This window comes from Aplysia californica, unplaced genomic scaffold (genome assembly GCF_000002075.1).
Source record: "Aplysia californica isolate F4 #8 unplaced genomic scaffold, AplCal3.0 scaffold00195, whole genome shotgun sequence".
Classification (NCBI taxonomy): domain Eukaryota; kingdom Metazoa; phylum Mollusca; class Gastropoda; order Aplysiida; family Aplysiidae; genus Aplysia; species Aplysia californica.
The window spans coordinates 500,745-510,800 of record NW_004797465.1 but is presented as its reverse complement, the minus strand read 5'-3'; positions in this window follow the sequence as shown (position 1 = coordinate 510,800).

Below are 10,056 nucleotides of genomic sequence, written 5' to 3'. Positions count from 1 at the left end.
CACACACACACACATACACACTCTCTCTCCCTCTCTCACTCCCCTCCCTTCCTTCCTCTCAATTTGAAAACTTTCTCACCCCTTTCTCCGTCCCCCCTCTTTATCTACCGGTGTCTCTCTATTTATCTATCTTTTTCGCCCAACCTCTCTTTGTCTCCTTCTCTTACTCTTTTTATCTTTCTGTCTCTCCCCCACTCCTTATTTCTCTCTTCCCGTCTTTCTCTCCCTCAACCAATCTCGCTAGCCCTCTTTATATTTTCATTTATTGACCTTTCCCTTTAGTCCATTAACCTTTCGACCTCTCGTATCAAAACCATCATCTTATTTTAGCAATATTCCCTTTTTTAGATTGCTCCCAATAAGCAGAAGTGGAGCCATCGATGAGCCACAAGGATGTGGTTGATCGTATCAGAGCTCTATTGCTCTACTTTGTTAGCAAACATCAACTGACTAAGGGTTACGTACAACTAAATATAATAATCTGTACATTGAAAATTTGTGTTGTTGTTGTTGTTGGTGGTGGTGGTGGTGCTAGATGGTGCTGGTGTGTGCTCGGTATGTTTAAGCGCGTCTGTGTGTGTGTGTGTGTGTGTGTGTGTGTGTGTGTGTGTGTGTGTGTGTGTGTGTGTGTGTGTGTGTGTGTGTGTGTGTGTGGTGTGTGTATGTGTGTGTGAGTGATTGTGTGTTTGTTTACTATTCTTGTACTAGACGTTTTCTTCTAGAGGGGCAAACTTCTAAGTCCCCCCCCCCCTTGAAGTTGATGAGTTGAAACATATTGGTTCATTGTTTATAAATGCCTCTGTAAGACAACGTGTCTCTTGGTGGAGGGACATCTATGATGATCACCTTGTTGTAGTGTATTGTATTTACCTCCTTCCTTCATTTTTATTTTCTATGTCTATTCCAAGAAGTGTTAATTAAGGAAAAAGACAGATCCCATTCAGAGATGAGGAAGGCAAGAAGAAGGCGGTGGCGATGGATTGAACATACTCTCAGGAAGTCAGGCAGCTGCATAACAAAGAAAGTGTTGGATTTGGATCCACAGGGTAGAAGATCAAGGGGAAGAACGTTTGGAATCTGGAGAAGAATCAAATAAATTAATGTACAGAAAAGTGGGAAGATATGGAATAACATCAAGAGGCTATCCTAGATTAGAGAAAGGTGGTAACTGTTTGTCCGTGGCCTATACCATTGTGCAATGACGATGTTTACTCCTACCACAGGGTCACATACTGAATAAATCACATCAACACCACAGACTGTGTACACATTCGAGTAATACTTGTAGAATAAAGAAAACAAAAAATACAAGTATAATTATTACTATGTATACACTCTGATTTTTATTTTTTCACTGATTTATGTTATATACTTTTTGCTGCTGAATAAACTGTAAAAAATTGTCAGGTGGAGTTCAATCATGATGCTTCTCTCGGGCATGTTGTACTCCTTTAAAGTAAAGTAAAGTTGTTCCCTCATCCGATCCGGACATTGGGGATTGACTTGTTAGTGAGACAACTTCCTTGGCCTTCGGCGTATTGTGGTACGGTGGCCAGTTCCTTTCCACGCCACCTTTACTTCCCCAAACTCGAAGTCAGGTACCCATTATTGGTGGGTGGGCAGCAGGGGGCGAAAATAAATCCTTGTCCGAACCAAGGCTCGAAGCCGGACTATACGCTTCCGAGACGAGAGGACTAATCGTTCAGCCACCACACTCACGTACTCCTTTGATTGATTGACTGAGTAGGTGTTTTACGGCACTATCGACTCAATTTTGGTCATTGTAAGTGCGAACGTACTCTTTTAAAACGGCCTAAATAACTCTGTCTTTTTGCCATAATCAAAGTAATCATCTTGTTTTAGTTGAGTGCTCCCCCCACCACTGGTCTCCCGATCGACCCCTGGGAGTAGCCTCCTCGCCCCCGCCCTGTCCCCCTGGACTGACTCGCGCATGATGAAGTAGGACAAGTCAATAACCGACTACAACTTCTCCGTCCTACTACTAGTGTGGCAGTGGCATGATTGTCTGTCAGTCACCCCCAGACCTGGCCACGGGACCTCTCTGTCAGGAGAACTTGCTTCAGCGATTTGATTTCTGTCTTCTTCCTCCTTCTCCTCCTCCTTCTCGCCGCCCCTGCTATTATAGCTCAGAGAGGAGGGGGGGGGGGGGACTGGAAAATGACGGTGCTGCTCATTTGAATGGACATGGGTGTTTTATTTACATGATGAATTTTTCTCTTTTTCTGACCCCCCGCCCCCCTCCTCCCCACTCTCACCGTTTTTTCTTTGTCATAGGTTTCTCTTCTTCTCCCAATATGTTTCCCTCCCCCCACCCCCACCCCCCACTCCCAATCTCCACTCTTTTTGAAAAAGAAGAAGAAGAAGAAGAAGAAGAAGAAGAAGAAGAAGAAGAAGAAGAAGAAGAATGAGTATTTAAACCGAATTGAGTGGCGTCAGTTTTTATTCTTTTGCCCTTTTTGGCTCATTTTAATGCATGCTGCGCCAAGGCGTGTTTACAACCAGTGAGGAGACTATCTTGCACTGACACTGATACACTGAAGCTATTTTCTTGGTTCTCTAATGGCTTGACATGACACACACACTCACACAGAGACCGTAATTATAATCATTGCACACACAGACGGACGTTAAACAGAGGTCGTACCTTCTGGACAAGCTGTCTGCAGTAAAGGAAATCTGACACCCACAAAGCCTTTTGAATGGAAAATCAAGAGCATACGAATCTGGGTAAAAATCAACTTTTTTTGGCAAACAAGAGACGTGATTTAAGTGAAAATGTACACTTTCGGTCTAACTTAGTCCGGAACCGGCATCTCTGTAACATTGAACAAATTATATAAACATTACTAAGAGTAACAACATTAAGCAGCTGCATTTTTTTTTTTTTGGAGTTTTGTGACAAAACTTGATTTCGTCAGATACTACGTTTTCTATTCAAACGGCAGCAGGCATCATGGTTTACACTATTTAAAGCAGTGTCATACCGGAACAAAGCTGTAGTATAGAATGAGATACATTGTCAATATAAATGTGGTACTATGTGTTTTTCAACACTGATCAATCAATTTAAGTGTGTGCAATTATGCGTATACGTGAGGCATCGTGGTGAAAAAAAGGCACTCGTCAAAATAATGAAATCCAAGAAATTGGCATTTTTATGGCCGTCGGGGAATTTGTTTCGTAGTTTCTTTCTTTTTTTCTCAACACCTTTCATGTCCATTTAAAAACACATTTCTGAGTGGATGTTACAGAAAAAGGTTGTTTAAAGGCACACAGAATGTAAATTTTCAGTTACCGAGGACTTCCAAACTATGGAAGTCACATAACTTTGGGGGCCATTTTCTCACCCATTTTACCTCTGAAATCAGGCAACCCCGACATCCTTCAATCACAAATATTTTGATTTCTATTCCTGAGAGCTGGATATTTGTTTCACCAAAGGCAAGGCAAATACTCAGGCGTTAAGATGATATTAATAACTCCGTATGCCTAAATATTGACGAGCCCCTGATCACACCGCGTCCTAACACATATGTGAACAAGTGTGCATGTCATTGTCTACCAGATGTTTCTATTGGGTTTGATGAAAGTAGTTTTGGCTACTTAATTTAACTTATGTATCAAGGGATCTGAAAACAACCGGAATAGTATGCATGGAAAAGACAATAGTGTACGTGACAGGCAACCCAAACACACTTGACTCTAAGCCTGTGCTTTGTAAGCCCAACATGTTTTGTGGTGTCGCCGGTCTAGTTTTTAGGCTGTCTGCGTTCGAACTGAAAAGGCGTGGATTTGAACCCCGTTAAGGGGCCAACGTTGTGTCCTTAGAAAGGACTTTTACAAGTAAAACTATGTCCCTCCCTTCACCCAGGTGGGAATGAGTACCCGGCTGTAGACAGCTGAAGATCTTGTCAGTTTGTTAGTGTTTAAACGCTTAATCCACTGTTTCTCACTGTATGATTCCCAAAAAGCCGAGATTGTATATGTGGGTTTCAAACCTTTTTGGGGTCATACTATAAAATTTATACAAAGCGCATAAAGCTAGCAGTTGAGGGAGGTTTAGCACTACACAGAATATGCTATCCATCAATATGTGAGGCATCGTGGTGAAATCAGGCACTCGTCAAAATAATGAAATTGAAGAAACTGGTACTTTTTTAGCCAGTTTGACAAGTTTCATTGGATTTGTACTTTTGGCTCAACGATTTTAAGATCTATTTAATAACACATTTCTGTGTGGGTTTTTACTAGAAAGCCCAACTTTAAGGTGCAAAAAAATGTAAATGTTCAGTTTCCAAGGACCCTCAAGCTAAAGAAATGACCAAACTTTGGCGAATTGTACCTCTGAAACAAGGCGACCCCCATCTCCTTTAATCGCAAATATCTGGACTTGACAATGTATTCAAGATAGATGGGTGTTTTTTTTCATTGAAAGAAAGCCAAATTAACATACTATAGGATAATACCAAATACTTCACATTCCCAAACACTAGCAAGCGCCTGATTCCACCGCATCCTGACACATATTATTATCATCATAGAATCCAAATGTCACCCCAACCTGTTTTTTCCTTTGTTTTGATGTAGTGATGTAATGGGTGACATGTAGCTCACAGAAGAAAAAGAAAGACTTGCTATTTCTTGTTTACTTTTTCATCCTCTGTTGCCGTTAAGCGTCGAGGGGAGATGCAGTTTTCTACGGTAGGCCAGCTCCACAGCTCTTTCAGTTATAATATTATGTTTTCTTAGGGTTTCCTTGAAACCCCCGATCCACCTTATGCGTGGCCTTCCTCTTCCTTTAAAGCCTGAGTGCTTGGTGCTGTAGGCTCTCGAGGCTGGTTGGCTGGCCAGGTAAGAAAAAAAAAGAATCCCCCTGAAAAAAAAGTGGTTGTTGGAAGCGGCGCAGAACTCTGGAGAAAGCCAAAAACTCGGTGTCTCTAACCAAATTATTTCCCCTGCGTCTCCCGCGGATCGCTCGTCTCACGCATGTGTGGGTACGTCCATCTCACAGCAGCCAGGAGGGACTGGAAGGATGATAATCATTATAATAATATGTGAGACGTCGTGGGGAAATCACGCGCTCGTCAACATGATGAAATCGGCTATATCGCTATGTGTGCACCGTCTGCCTGGCAGATTTTATCGAAGTATTTTTTTTGGCTCAACACCTTTTAATTAATATCTGTGTTGGTTTTACTTATAAACATTCATTAATGAGCTCACAAAAAGTACATTTTCAGTTTCCAAATGCTCTTAGGTTACGGAAGTCACCAAACTTTGGCGACCATTTTTCTCGCCTATTTTACCTCCGAAACTAGGCCACCTCTACCCCATCAATTGCAAATAACTCTAATTCTATTCAAGACAGATTGGTTATAGTTTCAGCAAAAGCTAGACAAATGAAATGGAAAACCTGTAAGATATTACCAATAACTCCAGGTCATGCTCAAACAACTGACGAGCGCATGATTCCGCCGCGTCGTGACGCGTACATCAGTGTCGGTCACGTGACAGTGGGTCTGTGAGGGATGGTGTCAGGACGCAGATACATCCAGGTGGTAGGACAACATTGCCGTGCCAAGGCAGAGCGACGTATCTGCACTTTTTATGATTTTGAGTTACGTCGCACTGCAATTGGAAATATGGGCTCGGCCCTTCAGTTATGTGTGTTTGCCATTGTGAAATATCCTATTTGTAGTGCAGATACGTCTGTTTGCCATAGTGAAATATCCTATTTGTAGTGCAGATACGTCTGTTTGCCATAGTGAAATATCCTATTTGTAGTTCAGATACGTCTGTTTGCCATAGTGAAATATCCTATTTGTAGTTCAGATACGTCTGTTTGCCATAGTGAAATATCCTATTTGTAGTGCAGATACGTCTTCCTGCCTTTGACACAAGATGCTGAATGGGTATAGGCGTCCATTTAAACGAAGATATAAAAATTAATAATTGTTGCAGATGCGTCGATCTGCCTTGGCACGGTAGAACAGTTTACATCATTGTGGTCAGGTCAGAGAAGGTGAAAGGTGGACTGGACTGAGGGAAGAGGGGCGGGGGCTCGAGGCAGGGGGTGGGGTGCGGTTTGGGGTAGAGGGGTGGATTATAAGTATTGTGAGAGCCGTGCAAGTCGGGAGAGAGGGCAAGAGAAGGGGACGGGAGAGATACATAGATAGAGAGATTGATAGATAGACAGATAGATCGATAGATAGATAGATAGATAGATAGATAGATAGACAGATAGATCGATAGATAGATAGATAGATAGATAGATAGATAGATAGATAGATAGATAGATAAATAGATAGATAGATAAATAGATAGAGAGAGGGAGGAAAGAGAGAAAGGGGGGGTGGGTGAGAATTAGGAGCAATGGGAAGGCCAAGCATATAGATAGAGAGAAAGAGACCGAGACTGGAAAACAGACAGACAGACAGACGGATGAATATAGTTTTTCGAGAGTAAAATTGAGCATGCATGCATAATTATTTGTTCAATATTTAATTTTTATTTTCCTTATTAACCGTAAAAAGAAATAGAAACATGAAGTGATGAAAACCCTGTGTGTTTTATTTCGAGCATCAGGATCATTTTGTAGTGAATTGGACAAATAATTGAGAATTTCAAAATAAAAAAAATGAAAAAAATATCATAAATGAATTCCAACTGCTGAAACCCTGGAAGAGATGAATGTAAGCACAAAACTTAATGAAATGAAATATTTATGGTTTTAGCCATTTTTTTTGGGGGGGGGGGGGGGGTATTCTCCTTCTAGGAACAAAGTCTAGACGATCTAAAGAGAATGCGGCATTAGGAAGAAGGATGATAAAGAAACTCGGCAAAATCCCCCTTGAGCCTTTAAAAATGACTTGTGTCTTTCCTCAGCAGATCTAAGGCCTCCGTAATAAAGAGTGAAAACCGCTCTTGTTATTCATGGTCTATCATGTCCTCATTTTTTTGGAATTGGAAACACATCGCGTGGGATTGAAACACATCGCGTGGGATTCTTTCTGTCTCACGTTCTGTTGGAATCTCCATGAGTCGCCTGAGGGGGTGGACTGGAGACTAGAATAATGATGGGCTGATCAGAAAGAAAAAAAAAAAGAACTGGAGGGAGAAAAAAGTGTTTTGCTTGCAGTGGAAAGGATTTGCAGGAAACTATGCTGCATTTTGTTTACTCAGGGTTCTGTTTTTATCAAATTCTTTAGGGAGAGAGAGAGAGAGAGAGAGAGAGTAGACACAAAATACGTCCGTTCAACAGGAGACCATAGACAATATTATATTGCCGCATATTTCCAACTTCTATCGTTTTTTAAAGAGCATCCTAGCGAAGGAATGAATGGAAAACCATGATCGCCGATGTCTGTCGCAGATTATTTGGCACTTGATGATGATGATACACACATCAGAAAATATAATAATTTGCATATTTCACACTACGCATGTTGCTGCCTGACTTTTTAATATTTCAGATACAAAAAACCAGAAGTAATACATCTGTATAAATAAGGAAGTTAAAAGACTCTTTCTAAAAGAACATATGAATCACCATCTTAAACTAAAGAAAAGCTATTATTCACGTTTAAGGGCACTCCTACGACCATTTTCATCTGTGAACAACGTAAAACTTTGCGTTCTAAAAACCGCAAGTCCATTTCTTTGCCCCTAAAAAATGATTAAAAAGCTGTTTTCTGTTATTTTCTCTTAAGTGATCTTAGACTCAGTTTTTGCACAATATCAAATAATAATATTGGTAATTTTCCAATGACATAGTTGAGCAAAATTAAAGATTATCAACTCTATCAGAAGAGAGAGAGAGAGGGAGAGAGAGAGGGGGGGGGAGGAGGAAGAGAGACAAAGAAAGAAAGAGAGAGAGAACGAGAGAGAGAGAAAGAAAGAGAGAGAGAAAGAAAGAGAGAGAGAACGAGAGAGAGAAAGAGAGAGAATGAGAGAGAGAACGAGAGAGAGAGAGAGAGAGAGAGAGAGAGAAAGAGAGAGAGAGAGAGAGAGAGAGAGAGAGAGAGAAATGAGGAAGCGACCCGGGGAAGAGCAATGTAATTAGAGCCTGCATGTACGCGCATACTATTTGTGATTTTTATAGGAATTTATGTTTGTGCATGAGAGCCTTTGCGGATGTGCGTCGTGTACTCCCACCATAGATCATCATACTTGTCCTTCACCTTCCTGGATTTCTCATCTAGGGGTTGGTGCGTAATCTGGTGTAGTTTGCTCATTCTTTCTCATCAAACATGTATTAATTCTTTCCTTTTTATTTTCTTTGAATGCGACTATCTTGTAAAACACTAATCTTCGGCACTATGATTACCGAATTGTGTGGCAAATGACGTAACATTCTTTCTCAGACTAAACCAAAGTACTGGGTCCCTCACACTCCTCTCTTACTATGTGTGTGCGTTCAGTGAGATGAGCAGGAGAGGACAGAGACATCCTACTCTTCCTCCCCCCTCCCACACACACATACAAACACACATACACACATATACACACATAAACACACATTCACATACATATATACACACACACAAATACACACAATTACACACATACACACATACACACACACAAACACACACTCTCTCTCTCTCTTTCTCTCTCTCTCTCTCTCTCTCTCTCTCCCTTTCTCTCTCTCTCTCTCTCTCTCTCTCTCTCTCTCTCTCCCTCCCTTTCTCTCTCTCTCTCTCTCTCTCTCTCTCTCTCTCTCTCTCTCTCTCCCGGGCCGCCTAGCCTAATCTCCTCGTGTGGATATTTTATGAACGTCAAATAAAGCTTGACCTCAGGTTCTCATCGCTGATTGGTCATCCGGAGGACATCCGTGCCAAGACAAGGGGCATTAACTCTGCTCAAGCCTGCCCGTAATCCTTGGCCCATGGACCGTCTCGGGCACCATAACGTGCCGGAATCAATAGCAGCAAGGATGGTCCAGCTACTTAGGGAAACTGCCTCAACACTCACCCGCCAAATGAGCCGGAGGAGACAGGAAATCTTTCATATATCACCTCCCGTGCATCTATATAGGGGAGGCTCGCTGATAGTGATAGCCCAGTTGGAACTGTGCTGGGCTACCGCCGTTCTGATTGTTACTGGATTCCTTTTTGTTTGTTTAAAGAAAATCTGATTTGTCTTAAAGAGTTGTTATGTCTCATGGCCCTTTTGGTTCAACGTTTAAATAAAATGAAATAAAAATAAAATAAATGTTTTTGTAGATAGATATTTATTTATTTAAGAATTGTTATGTCTCTGTGTTCCTTTCGGTTCAACTTTTTAAAATATTTAAAATGTGTGCTTAACTCTCCAATCAACAATAATAATAATAATAATGATAATATATAGAATTTGTATAGCACAAATCCCCGCTCAATAGCAAGCTTTATGCCCTTTACAATCTATACTATTACCCCAGCAGTACAGACCTGAGAATATTCTGAAACAAACCCAACTTCCTGAGAAGCATGCATTGCAAGCAGCTGATTAGGCACTTTAACACCAACTAACTGACAAGATCTTTTGCTGTCCGTGGCCGGGTACCCATTCCCATCTGTGTGAGGAAAATTCGTGTAAAGAAAAGTACCTTTCCGAAGGACACAAAGTCGGGTCCACGGCTCGAATCCCCGAACTCGCAACCTCACGATTACGAGTCCGGTAGCCTAACAACTAGGCCACGAACGCCAGAACACTGTCGTATTTAATTTTATGGAAGAAGCTTAAACTGGTATATTTCTAGTTCAGGTCCCTAAAGTGCCATGAGTTTTTTGGACCTTGTTACACAATTTGTTTCTCAAGCTACTGGTATATTTTTCAGATCCATAACTTTTCTTTACATGGGACCCCATTATTATCTTAAAATGTGCTTTAAAGAAGCCAGAATAAAGATGTTTAACATTTCCATAGATGTCTTATGTCTGCCATGTTTTCTTCTTTCCAATTTAAAAAATATCCCCCCCCCACCCCCCAGAAAAAAGAATACAATAACCAAACAAAAAAAATCCTCTCCAAAAATCCCAAAAAACAAACAAA